This window comes from Prenolepis imparis, unplaced genomic scaffold (assembly GCF_030444845.1).
Source record: "Prenolepis imparis isolate NDT839.2.m4 unplaced genomic scaffold, iyPreImpa1.0 SCAF_5, whole genome shotgun sequence".
Classification (NCBI taxonomy): domain Eukaryota; kingdom Metazoa; phylum Arthropoda; class Insecta; order Hymenoptera; family Formicidae; genus Prenolepis; species Prenolepis imparis.
Window position 1 is genome coordinate 6,068,714 of NW_028141163.1, and position 19,096 is coordinate 6,087,809.

General features: G+C 36.7%; 1 protein-coding gene across 4 annotated transcripts in view; it reads right to left on the reverse strand.

Moving 5' to 3' along the window:
- The window catches only part of Tna (Zinc finger MIZ domain-containing protein tonalli), a 36,831-nt gene extending 27,089 nt beyond the window's left edge, over positions 1–9,742 (reverse strand). The window contains exon 1 of one of the 4 annotated variants that reach the window (XM_083037670.1): positions 7,027–9,742. The gene's annotated coding sequence lies outside the window, so the exon portion shown is untranslated. The remainder of the gene's footprint in view (positions 1–7,026) is intronic. The other 3 variants (XM_083037672.1, XM_083037671.1, XM_083037673.1) reach the window with 3 other exon arrangements.
- Between the last annotated feature and the right edge of the window lie 9,354 nt (positions 9,743–19,096).

Consider the following 19,096-nt stretch of genomic DNA (forward strand, 5'->3'; position numbering starts at 1 on the left):
GCTGCTAACACCTTGACATTTTAATTAAGAAAAGTATCAATTACGAACTGATGAAAAAATATATCATTAAAGATAAGAACCAAAATCTTCAGATATTGAATAACAAAAAAAAAGAAGGTTGATATCGTGACGACGACAATTATTGGTACATTAATCAGCGATACGTGGCGAGTAAAAAATATGTTTGCGATTTTCTACGTGCCAACGCGCCAAGGTAAATGTATGTGTCGGCCGTTCTGACATAATTCTTCGTCAGTTCCGAGGCGTCTCCGCCGCCTCGTCCTTGACAAATAAGTACACTCGCCCCGCGAGTAAGCAGAAGTGCGCAATCAAAAGGTGACGATATTCCTGACTCAATGATATTTGCAAATTTAGTAAATAGCTCCATCTCCCCTCTCAATTTCTCTGTTCAGCGCGCTTTTACGAACATCTCGAACTATTAATTCTGCACCTTGTCTCGTAACTCACTCACTCAGATGTCCCTTGACTATTTTACTGATATTAATAGAAATTAAAAATTTTTGATAAAATGTATATTGGATACATTGCGAGAAATTATCTTAGGAATTTCCTAAATAAAATATTTAATAAATATTCCGTTATTCAGTATTTAAAGAAAAATTCTTAGTCAAGTTCCATGTTTTGTAAACAAAATTCAAATTACATATACAATTATATATGTATAAAAAAAAATATGCATAAGCTAAAAAATTTCAGCAAATCAAGTTGATAAATTTTTTTAAATTTAGTTTCATTCAATAATAAAAATCGATTATTGATAGTTATCACGATAGCAAAGACGCAAGCTTCAAAACGACAAATGCTTCAAAATACGAAACAGATTATTCAGGAACTTAAGACATTAATACGAAACGAAAGAATGTGTTTACGTTTTGTGTCTCTGCTTGGAAAAAAAAAATTAACGCGTTATTTTTGTTTTTATCTTTTTCTAAAGGAATTTGCTTCACTTTTAATCATATTACTCAATCTCTTCCCCTCTCGACCTTCATCGTTTCCTGGATCATTAGGTATGAATATAAATATATATCGCTACATATTGTCGCAAGTGCTCTGCATTATCTGTTAACATCCGCCCGCGGAAACAATGTTTTCTTGATTTCGCTTATAGCCGTGCACACCACTTGAAACTACGGCATTATAAAGTATCAGATCATAGATCTGCACCGATACAACGCGCACATTAAAAAGACAGACTGCACATTCCTCTGATGCAATCTCATTTGAGATCTGTTTACAAGTTAATATATATAGTTTTTTTAGTATTGTGCTCTATATCGCGTTATGATATCATTGCGAGATCGATTTCAAATTATTTACCTGCAAAGCGCGCCATAAGATAATCGACGAGAATCTATTGATAGAATATAATCTATAAGACCAATGCAGCAGTCGGAGAAAAAAGAAACATAACTGCATAACATTACAGGAGCAATCGTGCGATTGAATAAAGATTTTAATATATCAGAGTATTTGTAATTATTGCTTATCAAAGAAAGTTTTGAAAAATTCTCATTTTTAATTTTTAAACAAGTTTCAATAATTTTGAAAAATATATATTTTCCATCATGCAATTGACATACTATTTGTCTGAAATATCTTAGCCAAGTATTTTCTTCATAGTGATCCGATAATAAATTATATAAAATACAAAACATAAATTAATCTTAGACGATTCAACGAAAAATCGTGCAAGAAATTATTTCGTTAATAATTTCAAACATATTTGGAACGCACTACTCAAACTAGATGCTGATACGTCCCTGAGTGGCTCTCTGTATACGCGCCGAGTGTACGCTTATTTTAACAAACCTATTTCTGATATTGTGCCACACCGCAACGGAGTCTGTATCGAGATTAGAAGGCTTTAAACGCGAAACCGCTTCGCGGCGACGAGTTCGTAATAAATGCGAACAAATCGCGCTCGCGATTCGCTGCCTGTCTTACTTATGCGCTTATAGCGTACACAATGTACCTATTCGATAAAATCACCCTTTGCACGATAGATCCGTCTTTACAATCTTAGGTGAAAGCTCGACGATCGCAGAAGTGGCTAGTAATCCGAGTTACAAACAGTTATAGCTACTGTAAAGTAAAACGTGAGATTGTGTGCGACATCATGGATTGCATAGAACGGATTGCACGTTACTACTATGTATCAAATTTTTAATCTTTCATTAACAAGATTTCGAAAGATGTCTTTGTCTTTAATCACATATGATGATTATTAACACAAAAAATTTTAAAAATTGTTGAAATAAATGAGACTATGTATTTTTTTCTATCTGGTAAATATATAACCAAAATAATTATAAATTAAATGTTTGATGACTGAAAAATTGTACCTCAAAAACATAAAAAAAGAAAGAAGGAAGAAACACATGATATAAAATTATAAACGTTTTATACATCATCGATTATCTATGTGAAGAATGATTTAACAAGAGACGAAGACATTTTATTATATTTATATGCTTAACGTATAATTAAAAAGAGGTACAGCGCGATTATAGATAAAGGAGCAAGAGTTTTTATTTTTTTGCATTATGCCGGTAAACTAGATTCTAATTATCGGAAATTATATTATCGGATAATGCGAATTGCTAATTTCGATTACAAGTTATATATCTCGGTGTTATCAATTTTTACTGCAAATCGATTGCATCGCCATAACGCCTACACGCCAATATAAGCCGAATAATAAAAGCGAGGAAAAAACAAGCCGCAACAAGGTCGTCGTGTCGAAGCGGCGACACACAAATGTCAAGGGATCCTGACATAGTTTTGGCTTCCTTCAAAGCGAACGATGGTCGGTTCTGCCTTTGTCGATCGCTTATCACGCGAATAAGCAGATACCCCCGCGAAATGCGCGCTTTGATCTGTTCCCGCGAGTTTTTTTCAGATTTTTTCCCCAACAATGGCGAACAGAGTCAAAGATCGATTAATTTTCAATCCCATCGTCCTATTCTATTAATTTTTCTTAGTAATTTAATACAAGTATACAAGATCGCGTTTTGCAGATCGCAATCGTTCGATATGGGCGGCTTTATATTTCGTCACATAGTATATTATTGCCACATACTTGTGGAAATCGATTTATCATTTCTATGCTTTCTCTTTTTTTATAAGATTTCATATTGAAAAGTTATTCATCAACACTTTTTAACGATATATATGTTTCTCCAAAATAACATATTTAAAAGGTTGCGTTATTTAACATTTACAATTTTAAAAGTTATTTTCGAAAATTCGAAAGCAATTGCTTTGATGCAGATTAATAATTAATTCAGCGAATTGTAAAAAATATACAATTAAAAAAAATATATATTTAAAACACATATATGCTTAAAAAATATATACAATTTTTTAGAAAAAATTATAAATATATTGACGAAAAGATATTGACGTACAAATAATTCTTTTATCTTCATTTCAACACAAAAAGAATGCATCGATTCTCGTGCACTCGGATGATTGGATATTGATCACTTTAATGCCCAAAATAATCAGGTAATCAGATAATCTGATAATGGATTGGTTAATTCGGATAACAAGATACGGAATCGAGATATTCAAGATATAAAAATTATCAGCTGTTTATAGCGATACAACACTATCGCAAACTAGCATGAATATTAAAGTTTGATACCGTGGAAAATCGCAATGCAAATATTTTATAAAATTATCGTGAACATTTATCCATGTGTTGACGGTGTGATACGGTGACTCGGCACAAGACTGTCAGTCATAAACGATTAGATAGCCGAGCTACATACAAAGAATACTGCGTGGTTAATATTGCCGAGATTATCGTTCGGTTTCGAATGCCTGCTTCGATATTACTTACAATTAGCGATACACTAAAGTTGGCACGCTAGATACCTTTTATGACTACAAATTATATCATTTCGATGTGCGCTAAGAAGCATAATTATTTCTTATTTTACAAAGACTTTTCATCCGTAAATAATTTGAATCTTTTTTAAAAATAAGTCGTACAAAATTCATACGTAATTTTCCTCTGGCTCGTTTATAATATTATCGTTATATTTTTCAAAAAAAAAAAGTACAAATATTGCAAAAATCATCTTCATTTTTTTTATTTTAATTTTACTCTGAATTAATCTCAATGAACCTAGGTAATGATTCCTAACCGGATATCGTTTAATATCGAAACTTTTGTAGATATATATTCATCGTACCTCGATGAATCGTATTTGAAACACTTGAATGAAAAAAACGTCGATGCTTTTTTTTAAATATCTATAGAAATATCTATATATTTAAATATTTATTTCTTAAATATCTAATTTATGTGCTTAGCTTTGCCTATGCTCATTTTGTTCGCGGCGACTGATAACAGGCGTTGGTGACAATGCCGCAGAGATTATCATCGTCGAAAGAGATACGCAAAACCTTTTCCTTCGACGAGGTCGTATCCCAGTCACGCGATTATCTGATAAGTTTGTGAACGGGCGTGCGTGGTAGAAAAAATGAAAAAAAAACTGAGATTATAAGTGATTCTAAGACTGATATAAATACTTTATAGCGAGTATTAATGAATTATATTAATCCTACGCTGAAAAACACAATTATTTCTCACAAGTTTTATAGATATAATATATACATATACATATATATATATATATATATATATGTATGTGTGTTTAAAGGAGAATATTTTTTTCGATGTAGTCACATAACTACATATAAAAAAATTAATAAAAAATAATAATTAATAAAAAATTTGTTTGAAATATTGGAAATAAATACTGAGTCACCTACGCTGCATTTTGAAGTGAATATTAAATGTGAAATAATAAGGAAAGTCGATCGAAATTGAATTAAATTATATACATAGCACACACAGATGGCAAGAACAATGTGATTATAAAATTCGCGCCTACGTCAGCGAAATAGAAATAAGTCGAATATTATTCGGGGAGCGAATAATTAAGGTCGCACGTTGGAGATTACAAAGTAGCGTTTAAGTAACTCGCTTATCGATAAAAGCGTACGTGCCGTACGAGAATGTGAATCTCGGCAAACAAACGCCGCGGGTTTTGTTTTCGAGAAGTCGAAAAGGTCGCGGACACAATTGAGGGCGCGTTTATAATTCTCTCGCTACGTTCCGACATTTACCGCTAAATCCATCCGTATAATTATATACAAGTTTTATTCATTTAAGTCACGAAACCTCTCCGAGTTCTCCGCACTGTCATCAGAAATATATATATAATTGCTTTTTAATGAAATTATTATATTTTTTTGTTCGCGACGAATAAATTATTATATTTAAATAGATGTTAGACGGATGTGTTTTTTTAAACATATTTTTTTTCTCAAAAAGAGAGCCGCGTATGAAATAATCATGCAAATATATATATCCATCAGGATACGAACTAAAATCGGACAATCGAATAATATACTTATTGTTAGATGGTAATAAAATATTCATCAGACGTATTACAACAATAGCTAAGTTTCTCGATATCAGGATCACTCCATACGTTATATTGCTCCATTTTATCTATTATACTCTGGAGCCTCGATAGCGCGCACAAACAAGGACAAACACCTAAAAGTTGATAACGCCTATATAGATTTGTGTCATTTAGGGGGAAATTCTTAAGGTGCGATAGAGCGGAGTGTAAACCCCCTCGTGACTTATGACCTCTATAGGAGATTCCGGACGAAGGCGTTAATATACATATACATACATATACGTAGAGCGTTAACGCGTTTATGACCTACAGAGAAAAGAGCAGCCCGTCGAAGATTACGGTGGACGTGACTTTCCGATTCTTCTCGTCGACTCGCGCACGCGTCCACGATGGAGATGATCGCCTCGATATCTCCACCTCCCCTTCCCCTTTTACTCTTTGCCGCCGCATAAATCCCGCGCGTCTTTTTCTCGCTCTCGCGCGACTTGACTTGGAGCCCGATGGCCCGGCGCGAGCGGGACGGAATGACACATCTTTAGAACAATCACCCGTTGTGAAAGCGCCTATCCGGCTCGGAATATCCACCGCCGCGATGTAATAACGAGTAAGTAACGGCATCGAGAGAGAAGAGAGAGATCGCGGGCGTTTTCCTGCCGATCGATGTACGACGAGAGAGTCTCCTCGCGCGGAATTTCACGTTGATACAAGACGAGACGTGTAAAAGGAGACTACGGTAAATATCACTAAGTATTCTTACACTCCGACTACTACTACGGTTACTGGTCCTCTGCTGCTGCTACTACTATATATACATATATACTATTACTACCACTAACTACTAGATTAACTACGGAGTCTCGTTTCACAAGACTGCGAGAAAAACACGATACTTGACGTATTTCCGTATTTACAGTATGAAAAGTTGGACTCGAAAAAAAAACAACGGAAGCGAGAATTCGCAAGATTCTTATTCGCAAAGTTCGATCTCTTTTTTTTAACAATAATCGATGAGAAAATAGAGGGAGAGAGGCGCGTCGTATTAGAAGTGATCGTTCAATAGTTTCGATTCACGATTCACGACTAATAATATAACAAGAATCGATGGAACTGCATTATTACTTATTTGCGCAGTCTTTCTATCTTTCTTACAAGAGCAGTTCATTTTTTTTTAACAGCGACGCGCATAAATGAATTCTCCGCACATAATCGTGAATGAAAAATTTTGTATAAAAATTGCAATTGTAAAAAATGCAAAAGTTTACTTTATATATACATATAACAAGTGTGTGTAATTCAATTCGAAAAATCTCAACTAATCTCAGGACGCTAATGTGAAATTATTATGAATGAACGTAACAAGAGCGTTCGATATAATTTCCAACTCGATCGAATTACAATCTCGAGATTATTTTCTACGAATCTACGGACAGAAATATCTCATCCGGGCTATCATTCGAATAAGTTATGTCGAAAAAGAGACACGCATTTGCACCGGAACCGCAAATTCCTAATAATCCTTATTAGCATCCTAAAGTCAAATTGAACAAGTAGAAGAAAAACTCACCGGTCGGACGACTGCAATATCGCATTATCCTTAGACGCGATTGAAGACGACCGCGAGACTGAATCCTTCCCCTCGTCGACGTAGCGTAATCCAAGAATGCAGCACGCCTTATTACGTACATACGCGTCGCGCGTGTATACAAATATATGTATCTCCAATACTCATCAAGTATAAGTACACTAGATCACATAGGAGCACACTGTTTTCCCTCGCGCGTTGTCCACGGACGACCACACGACGGTGTTGCTGTCCGCCCGATTAAACGTCATCGTCCATTGACGACAGGACGACGAACACTGTCACCACGCCTCTCGACACTACGACGCCGGCCGTTCATCACCTCGTCATAGGCACATTACGACGATCACGACGATCACGACGATAACCGACGACGACGACAGTACAAGAACGTGTGCGGGGACCACAAAAGAGGTACGGACAATACGATCGCTCCGACTACGCTCCGCACGAGCCACGAGCCAACTGAAGGCGATAACCGGTCGGTCCGAGTGTTCCACGCGCGTACGACTCCGATGCGATGCGCCGCTTCTCCCTCCCACTCTATATTCTCTTCTCCGTTTCGGAGAGAGGAGGAGGAAGGCGAGGACTTCTCCGCTCGCAAGCGAGGGACGATATACCGGCTGCGAGTCCTTGTGACGGCGCGATCGCGTCGCTTTTCCGGCGCGGGATTCCACAAAGTTATGTATTATACGTACGTGCGTGAGTGCGTGCGTTCACTTGTTCAAACAGTAGACGTCTCTCTCGGTCTATCTGTCTAGCTGTCTGTCTCTCTCGCTCGATGGATCGGCTCTCTCGCGATCGATCGCGCTCTCGCCGGAAGAAGTATATTCAACCAACAGCCGTGCCAGTTGCCGGCGCTCTTCGATCTCCCTCTTCCGCCTTCTCCTTCTCTTCCTCCTCCCGCTGTCCCCTCCTCCCTGGCCTCTTCGTCGCGCGCGCTCTCGCCTCTTTCCTTCTCTCGCGCGCGTGCGAGAGACCGCGGAAACTTTATTTATATCCACCGACCGCAGCGGTCGCGCGCCTCAGTCTGTCACGAGCGCAACGTCGGTGCGGATGCTGCGGGAGCGTTGACTGCGTTGATGAGAAAAATTGTCAACGACGCGGCGACGACGAAGAGAGAAAGGTGCATCTGATCGTTGCCGGCGACGTGATGACAACTGCACGTCTTCTGTCAAATTATGCCGAGTCTTCTGTCTTTCTCTGTCTCTTTCTCTCTCTTAAATCGGTGAATGCCGAAGGAGAGAATAATTAAAGAAAGATAAAAAAATATAGGAGAAGGAAAGAGCGTTTCTTCTGTATTCTATCTTGATGTATTCTCCACGTTGATTCCGACTGCTCGTACTTACTGACTACTCCGCGTGTCGAGTAGCATTGGCCCCACTAAACGGTTGAAAGTAATACTGTCTAGTGAGAGGCTGTTGGAGCCTACGGCGTCCTTCTTGCTCTCGCTCCCTTCGTACTCGGTTAACTAACTCTCTTGCTCCTTCTCACGCTTCACTCTTCTCGCTCCCACCATCGCACCCTTTCGCATCTCTGTCGTGCCCGACGTGTGTCCTTGTCCCACGTCGATTCGTCGTCACGATCGCGCGTCTCTCGTACCACACATACACGTATACATAAATGCGCGGCACGTATACACCGATTTCTCTCTGCTGTTGGGTGGGTGAAACTCGTTGTCGAAGATAGCGGATAGAACGGAGCGCGTCGTCGTTCGTGGTAGTGAGTCACCACACGGTGGGAGAAACGTCACACATACACGCGCGAGCGGCGACAATGCCAACGTGCTCAGACGCCATCTGGCGGAAGGGAAGCGCGAAGTGGGATGGCGAATGAGGGGAAGGTGCGATAGAACGTAACGCGCAGTAGGCGAACGTCAGCGGGAGGAACGAGACGGAGCGGCGGGAGACGCGCAAGGGTTGGACGCGCGTCGAGGGGTCGCTCTCTCTCTCTGCTCCTGGTGCGACCGGGGGATGCCGGTGGGGCGGTTTGACCTGAGAGAGCTCTAGTTCCCCTCCATTCAATCCACGGCCACAATATCGGTTATAGCGGGCCACTGTTGCCAGATTGCGCGCCTCGACGACGACGACGACGACGACGACGACGACGGTGGCGTGTGGGTGGAGCCACAACGATAGAGGGGAAAGATCCCCCTTTGGTCCCCCTTTCCCCTCCTGCTCTACAGTCCTCTCTCTCTCATCTCGCCGCGCCGCCGTTGTCCTCTTCTTCTCTCGTCCTCGTGCTGGTTGCTCGATCCGAGAAACCGGCGGCGTCTGTCGCCGTCTCCGTCCGCCACCCTTGTCCGTCTCTCTTTGTCCGTTCCTTTCCTTCTGCCAGCGGCGTCGTCCTCCGTCTTCCGTTGTGTCGACTGCTAGCCGTGTCGCTACCGGGACGTACATACACACGGATCCCTACTACCCAAACCCTGGCAAAGCCGCATGTGTAGCGTTTCTCCCGTGTGCTGTGCCGCCCAGAACCCTTATGCACCGGCAGGCTGGTAGGTAGGCAGGCAAGCAGGTAGATAGATATGCGTGCCTGTGTGCCGATATGTCTCTCCGATGACACGTCGCCCGTACGGCGACATAGAGATGCGAGTTTGTCGTCTCGAGTAGGACAGCTTCTCTCTCGCGCGTGAACGCGATGCCGTAGATATAGGTAGACGACGTCGAGACGAGCGGAGGCTTATTCGTGGTAATCCGCGTTCCGCTACCAAATTGTCACTGCAACAATACGATTGAACGATTATTCTTTTAATCTTGCAAAATTAAAATTTTTTTGGGGGGGGCCTTCTCTCTCTCTTGTCAAATATATTTTATATGTATAAGAGAAAATATGTAGGGTATCTCTCACCTAAGTGAACATCGGAAATATCTCAGCTGTTATTGATTGTTATGGAAAAATGTATGAGAAAACTTCTTTAGTTCGAGACAAATATACATTCAAGATGAATATGAAAATTTTAACATTCAATGTTAACATCAATGTTGTATATTGGCTGTATAAACAATCCTTTTCTTCTACATATATTCTAGTAACCTTGACCTTCCGACAATAATAATCTTTTTCTTATACATTTCTTTACATAATCAACAACTGTGGAAATATTTCAGATGTTCGAATAAGGTAAATTATTCTCCGTGATTAATAGATATATAATAGTATCTCTCATTGATGCGTAAAATCGATAGAATATATTGAACTGTATAACAATGTCATAGTGTTTAATTGTATATAAAGTTGATGTATCTCACGATAAATACGGAGGTTCTTGCTTCGACAAAGGCAGTCAAAACCAAGCGAGACAGACATTCCAGATTTATACTGTCTGACGTATAGTGAGAAAAATGTACCGAATGTACGCGGTCGCGCGTGTGTACGTTCCGTTAATACATTCCCGAGGCATCTTCTCTCAGCCCTCGGGTCCAGCAGCAGACGTAGATGGAGAACGTCGAAACGGGATTTCACGTTTAGTCTTTGCGCGTGTTCCTCGCGTGTGCGAGCGCGTCTATTAAGCGAGGATATAACGCTTAATTACGCTCGTAAGAAATGTTCACAAAACTAGTCAAATCCAATTGGAAAAAATCTTTCCTCTGAAATAATGATCTTATAAAATATGCTAAATAATTCGAGAATTTGTTCAATTTTTCGTCAGCTCGCATCTCTCTCTCTTTCTTTCTCTTTGAGTTTAGAAAAGAAAACAACTCGAAATATTATTTTCATTTTCTATCTTTGTTAGATATTAAAATTTATTTATTATTTTCATTACATATTATAAAAGTCTTACCATAATTCTATTACAGATTTTATTATATGTATTCTCACAGCGCTTATATATATATATATATATATATATATATATATATATATATAGAATAGAAAAATTATTTATATTTTATATTTAACACGAGACTGTTATGGTCATTGAACAAAATATAAAATAAAATATTATAATCGAATAATAATATTAATATAATACATTATATAATTAATATTAATTAATAAATATTATTATTATCATCAAAAATAAATATTATTTTATTTTAACATTTTATCATTATATACTTATGAAACAAATGAAAATTTCTTTGGCATACACAGTAAGATATACAAAATTCGCTGGACAATTTATAAAAGTTAAATAAATACATATATAAACAGAAAAAAAAAGAAAGTAAAATATTAATATTTTAATGTAAATCGTGGCGTGTTCTTTGAATTCTTTGTAGTTCTGAACTTCCTACTTCCTAAGGCTTTGAGAATTTTCAGGTAAAAACTTTAGGTAAAGAAAACAATACATTTTAATTTTCCATTTCCGGTTTTTTAAGAATTGTGTGCATGGTCAAACTAAATTCCGGCAACCCTAACGGAAAATTCTTTTCTTTCTGACAATACTGGTTACGCACTCGAATCGCCTGTGTGCCTGTCGATGAATACGAGTCGCTTCTCGAAGACCTCGTTACGTGTCACGGATGTTTAGAATGATACGTATGTGTGTGCGAGAGTGTATGTTTCAGACAATCATGCTCATCGAGTGCGAGCGTCTCTCTTCAGCCTCGGCAGCCTCGCAAGAGCGCGGCGTTGCCTTGTCGCGGATTTACACAGGCGTGTATTCATATTATCTATTTTATAAAATTAATCACAACAAACGAGAGCCGAGACGCAAAAATAATCGATGCCGATAATCCCGACGAAAATCCAAATCGAAATAAAGATGGTTATTTGAAAAAATATCGATATTTGCAGTCAGTAATAAAATCGATGACGTTATAGATATCGCTAAAAAAATATCAGTAATCAGTATCTAGCGATGTCATTAAATCAAATATAAAAATATATGAATATAAAAAATTCCGTTACTTTTTTCCAAAGCATATTAAGCAATTTAATTTAATAAAAATAAAAATCACGTACACGTGCGAATATCTGTTATTTGTTAGTTATACAATCTAAAATATTCGCTTGGATCTACTGGTTGAAAATAAGACGGAGAAACGTGTCGTTCCTGATGAAAACCATCGTTGTCACAGTATTCATTCAGAGGCCAGAAATTTTCCGTCACAAGCAAACGCTTGATTCAAAGCACCCTGCTTTACGTCGAGAGCGAAAGGGCCCTCATCCTTACACCACTCCTCCGTCCCACGCCTAAATCCGTGCCTGCGAGTCATTACCTTCCCTCTCTCTCTCTCTTTTTCTCCCTGGTACACGTATAGATCGTCCTTTCCGTCGTGTTTCTTGCTCGCACCATTCTACCTACGAGCAAGAGAAACGTGAAACGATTTCTCTCTCGCTCTCGAATCGAACGCACGCGCGAGATCTCACGAGACACCGAGATGACCAGTGGCGTAACCACAGGACATTGACAGATGTCAATATTAGTATTTTAACCCTCTTATCGCGTTATTAGTTGCGACCACGTAGCTAATAACGGTTAAATTTTCGTCAAATTGCTTTTTAACAGGATTATACTTGGTATAAATAATAGGATTCATTCAATATATACATATAATCATATTTACGAATTAAAAATTTACGAAATAAATTTGGTAATCTCGAAAAAATGCGCTACCTTGCATAAAGTGAAACAATAATCTATGTGTCGAACCGGTTATACTTTCTGAGAAAATTCTTAAGGTCCAAAAATTTTTGGAGTAACAAAGAGACGAAGCTATTCGGACGGTAAAGATACTATAGGAATTAGAAAGTTTGAAAGTTAAAAGAGATACTCTTGTATAGTAGTAATATTGTGTGGATTTATTAATATAACATTCTTCACGTTCTACCTGATGCGACCCTTAAGTAGAGATGCGCATGCATGTCGATTTCTTTCTCTGTTTCTAGAAATTCCAGCTGGTAGCCAGCCTACTACTCTTGAAATTTATAATATATCGTATCGTATGACATGTGGCAATGCGTGTTAGTAATGTCATTTAGCAAACGATAGTGTAATTTTCGCAATTTAGAATGCCGCTCAAAATTGCAAAAATGAGTCAGAGAGAAGGGGGAAGGGGAAGAATCGTCAATAATTAGTTATGGAGCAAGGACTTATTAGTTGTTTGCGGCTTGAAATATACATTGCTGCAATGATGATTCCCGGTCATGCGTATTCAATCGATCGTTTGATGCATACGAAATTACAGGATCGAGATGCGGTTAATCAGAATTTCTTTGATCACGCCGGATCTTAATATCGTTTCCTTCAAGAATTGCGACCATCAGGTCTTCAATCATTGAATATAGGATATGATATGTGTGCTGTCAAGAGAATGCTAAAAAAATAGAAATTTGTAAAAAAAACTATAATAAAAACTAATGCTATTTGTAACTGACATATGCGATTACATGTTGAAAGAAATTATTTCCTCGTAACAAGTCGAAATATTGTAAATGATTATTTATAGAAGCGTAGCAATTGCGTGATGAAATTTTCAACTAAAATGCAATAAATTTTTAATAAAATAAAAAATATGAAGAGAGGAAACGCGTCAGTGAATTTGTTTTGTCAAACAAAGAATCACAGAATAGCGATAAAGTAAACTTTTTAATGTATTTCAGAAACTTCTGTCTCACCCTTTATATACATCTGATAGAAGAAAATTTGTTTCATTTAATAGAATAAACTCTGAACAAGTTGAATTCACGAAGATTTCAGAATCTTTTCTCTCTTTCTCTCTTTCACTGACATTACAAGCTCAAAATGTCACGGATAATATGACGAGTATAGCGATGCAGTATCTTTTCCTGCTAGCATAAATGCAAGCCATGATTGTTCCATCAGCTGACTTAAACCTTCTAATACGTTAATCGTTCCGTCTATCGAGATTGCAGATAGAATTTCATCACTCATACGGTATTGCTTATGGGGCGAGGCCTTAAATGGTCCTTCGCTAGTAGCAATTTGATACTCGACGCTTGTTACACTGGTGTACATTTTCCTTAGTTTCCCTACGTCCATAAAAGAAACGCCGGTTTCTCTTAGACACCATTTTTAGTTCGTTGTAGGTGCATATAAAGTAATGCCACTTTCGATCCTCGCACATTATACAGTTCAGAGCACTTTGCGAATTAATGGTGATTATAGCACGTTTTCATCAACTTTGTGAATATGCAGTATGAATAAGTAAAAGTTATCAATTGTTCTTGAAAAACAAAACTATAGATCCGTTTTACTTTCTCTCATACTTTAGGTATGTTTATTTAGACAACTTTTAAGAAATTAATTTTGATAAAGTTATGAAGATTTTTTTAAATTAAAATACTTCTACATGTCAATTTGAAACTTTATCTTTCTTTGACGAAAGTTTTTGAGGAAATTTTCATAGTTGTAATTATCATGACAAATAAAATTTTTGATTATTTTTTAAATTAATGATATTAATTATAATATTAAATAAAAAAATATATGCGCGCATTTACTTTTAGATTTTATCTAAAATTAATTGAGAATTTTCTACTCTAAGCGTATAGTTTTACTTTGTCGTATAATGTTATAGTATACATCAAGCATGTCTTGTCTTGGTTGTTATATCTTGTAAAAACGTTTTACAGCATTGCGTAAGTATTGTCACATGTCTACTAGTGGAATCTTATCATCTATCCACGTTTTAGTTTTTTCTTTTAACGAGATAAATACGCTATATATTGTTAAGCAGTCTAAAGCTAACTCTAAAAGTGCAATTTAAAACTTCAACTTTTAATTTTTTACAATATAAGATTTTCTGATTAAAATTTAATTTTCTTATAAGTATACGAAACTAATATTAAATAATATTTACATATTTTACTTTGCGATACAAAGACATGATTTAAAGATAATATGTCCCTTCAAAAATCAACTTGATAAAATTTTGATGACGACACAGCAATTATTGAACAATACGATCATTGTTTGAGGAAACAGTAAAATACGAATGTTCAAACAAAAATTTCAAATTGTCGGTTTGTGTGATTTCCGTTGCATACCAGGTTGCGAAAGAATAGAATCGCAAATGATAATGTGTGCGCATTTTCTGCTATTACGTTCTGATAAGCGTATTCGCATAAACGTTCCTACAAACTCAATTTGCAACAAATGTTATCGCGGCTTTATAATGCTAATCGGTCGGCGAGCTAGAATCACGTGACGCCGATTTGCGTAGGTACCTATACATGTGTATACGAGTCGTTTTGCCGATTCCGATGCCATTTCGCGTGCGCTCGATTACGCCAGTGCAACATCCATAAAGATGACATTAAATACGATTATGCGATAATTGCAAAGCATCGGCCAAGGTGACAGAAATACGTCTTAACGCGTACACTTATACTTCATCGTTTTATACATTACAAAATTTATGTTGAAACGAAGGAAACTTAAAAATTATTTATTTATTGTCTCAAGTTACTTTATTTTAATAACTTTTATAATTTAAGAATTTTTTTTTATGATAAAACTATTTTATATTTCGCACAATTAGAATTAATGTGAATAGTATTTTTTTAAATTTTGTACAATATATAAGTTGAAGACAGAATAATCGTTGTGTGTGATATTCATACTGGAAAATTGAAAGGCATAGATTTTTTTAAGAATACTATTTTTCTTTACGGGGGTAGAAGAAATAAAGAAATTGTGCGATGAAATTATTTTTTCGATTAAAAATAAGAAGTATCTTTCCGTCATTTTACGATTGAGCTTAACTATTACAGATTGGATACGTTTATATGGTGACATACAGCAATAAATTGTTTTTTGCGTCTTTACTCAATCTCGCTTGACAATTTTATATGTCTTGTTGATTAGAAACGCGCGACTGACACCTTACGTAAATCTTAAAGGATATAAATTGACAGCACGTTCACTGTTTCGTGATTTTTCCAAATAATAAGTATGTTTTAGAAAACAATGTATAGTATACTTTCAACATATTTTAATTTAAAAATATCATATTATATTAAGGTTCTAAACTATAGTCAACTTATAATCGCATTATCATAAGAACTCATGCTTTTTTTCTCTCATTACATAAAATAAATTTGTTCGTATTGTACGAGTATGTTACGAGAATAGATTTAGAAATTATATATTTTTTTCAAACTCTCTTTTCGATGTATTAATGTGCATAACTATAAAAATTAACTGTTATAAGATCGGATTTTATTCGCAACCATAACACACTTAAATGTTATGTAGCTATTTATTAATTAAAGATAACTATAAATAAAAAAATATATACGATACATTTAATTTAATATCGTCTACAAAAATACACGTGATTTTTACATTTATCTTATACGATTTATTATTGCGAAAAATCTTGAATTTTCTCGTTTTTTCACTTTGAACGATTAATCCGAACTTTAATTATATCTTGGATCGTTGGAAATGCATAAATTCATATTTACCGCAGCAAAAGTACTCGCGGTTGTCCTCCGCGCTTGCCATCTTCGAAGGACACGCACACACGCGCATGCCAACGCACGATGGGGATATATGCACCTCTGTCGCGAGAGAGCTGCGTTCCTTCGAGAAGGCGGTAAAGGGGCGGGTCGTGTCACTCGCGGTGTCGCCTGCCGCGGTTACGACGTGTCAGAGGTCAGTGTCGGAGCCATAAAAGCGAATAGTTCGAACCGTCGCCATTTGTACGCTGTCCATGTGAACCCACCGTAGGCATGCCAGCATGATACCTACTACGATATCATCGAGGTATCGATATCTCAATACTCTGTCCTCTTAGCATATCCGATCGATGGAATAATATTCATATTTACGAGAGAAATTGAAGAAGGAACGAAAGGACTTGAAAAAGAAAATTTTATTGCGCAACTTGTAAGATTTTTTTTTTTTTTTACTTTGAAGAGACCGACTGATAAAAATAATTTTAAATCTAATAACGCGCGGAGATGTATATATATATATGAAAGTATATATTACCGCATTTTTTCCCAACACTAAATATGCTGTCAATACTTTCTTTTCTGCTTCTTCTCAAGAAGTGCCCTGATATTTCATGTTCCTCAAGACCACACACAACGCACAAGGTGATACTCGGCAACAAATTACCTACTTTGACCATCACGGCAATCACGCTATGTTTTTCGGAGGCCTGAGTTTCGTGAGAAACTTGAATAAATACGAGCAATCGGGTCGCTAATTATTACTTGGCATGGAGGAAACACAAAGTAGGAAACGATTATGAAATATCACCGATATACGAAGGGTTCACGCCGCTTTCTCGATTATTGCCAATCGAAATGTTAATTGCAAAGAATATTGAGAAACGTTTGCATATTGCTGAATTAATAAGTACGAATACTTTCACCTGATAAACGATGAAGTGGTAATAATTTCTTTAGAATTCGCTAATTCAATCGATCTCTGCTGATCTACGAAATATATAGCTAATCCAGATATCTTTGAACGTTCGTTGTTGATGCTAATCATCAAAATACTAAGCGTGATTAAACCGAATTTCGAGGAACGATCGTCGCGAACGAATCGGCGGATATCCCTTAGCGAAAACACAAGTACGTAACACTGTCAACGCGTGCAATCTGCATCGGACTGCTCCACACGCAGCCAAATCGATAGTCCATGCTAATGCAGATAATTTAGTGCTTAACACTCTGATTACCATATGAGTAAGGGGTGGCACATAGATAACAATGTCTGTGCCGAAGTGTTTGCACAGTTGCATGTGGCTACCGGTAAGCTCGTAGGTATGCGAGAAATCGTGCACGATGTCCTCATCGCGCAATCCCGAATCAATTTTACATCATGCTATTGTTATCACATGTTTCGTATTTTGATAACAATATTTATTTATGCACTCTGCAGCCGCGATCTATACTATTATATTATTATAAATCTTTATTTATACTAACCCATTTCTCTAAATATATATATATATATATATAAATCAGATATTTTTTGAATTTTATTTTGATGATTTGCTTGAGAAGAAAATTAAAGATTAATGGGTCATCGGCTATGATAAAGGAATAATACAACGAAAGAAATCAAGAAATTGAAGAACTAAATAAGATCAAGAAAGTTCAAGCAAGCATGTATCCCGACTACATTCCAGTCTACCGATGCCGAATGGAAAAATGTGCGGTATTTGACAACATAAGAAAAAAAAGGGGACGGAAAAATGAAGGAATATAAAGAATGTACAAGCTACAAAGAAAAGAACAAACAAAGGTTGAAGAACCATAGAAAAGTATAGAAAACTTTGCCGACTTTGTGGAAAAGAGAGAGAGAGAGAGAGAGAATTTTCAGGTCAAAAGCAGAATGCTTTTTCGAGAAATGGAAGAATGAAGTAATAAATAGAATAAAAATTAGAAAAAATGAATAAAAAATAAAATCGTTTAGGTGCAGTGAAATGAGAAAACGAACGAATATAAGAGAAAAAGAAATTATAAAAGATGATATAATCTTGCGTTTTGATCCAAAAACAATGAGAAAGTAGCGCAGAATACGATTTTTTAATAAAATGGAAAAGAACAATGATTCGATGAAAAAATCTGAGAAAAAACATGAGTGCTAATAATCGGAGCGACAGAAGAGAGAATATAGCCCGATGAAGAAGAAAAAAACAGAAAAAGTTAGAAGATGATGCAATAACAGAAGTGAGAATGATACCCCAAAAATGTGTAGAGCGGAAAATCTTTCACAGATCGAATGTTACGGGGGTGGTAGGTTTCAAGGACAGACATTGGTGGGGAAGACCTCACAGGACGAAAAAGAGTGAGAGACAATGCTTGAAGCCTATCCAAAGAACTGCGAGAAATGAGAAAACGAGAGACGAGGGAAACAAGGGAAACGAAGAGTCGTTAGAACAAGACAAAAGACGCCGTTGGAAAAGAGAAAGCTGATTTCAATCACTATACAAAGTCCGCAAAGAAACGTGCCTAGGAGACTCGAAAAAAAGCACATCCATGGTATTTGCAAACTTATAAAAATTTTAAATATGAATTTGAAATGGTATTTGAAAATTTACAAATTTTATGTTGTACAACACGCTTTTTATCGTATGTAACATTCTCATATAATATTTCCCGTATTGTTATACTA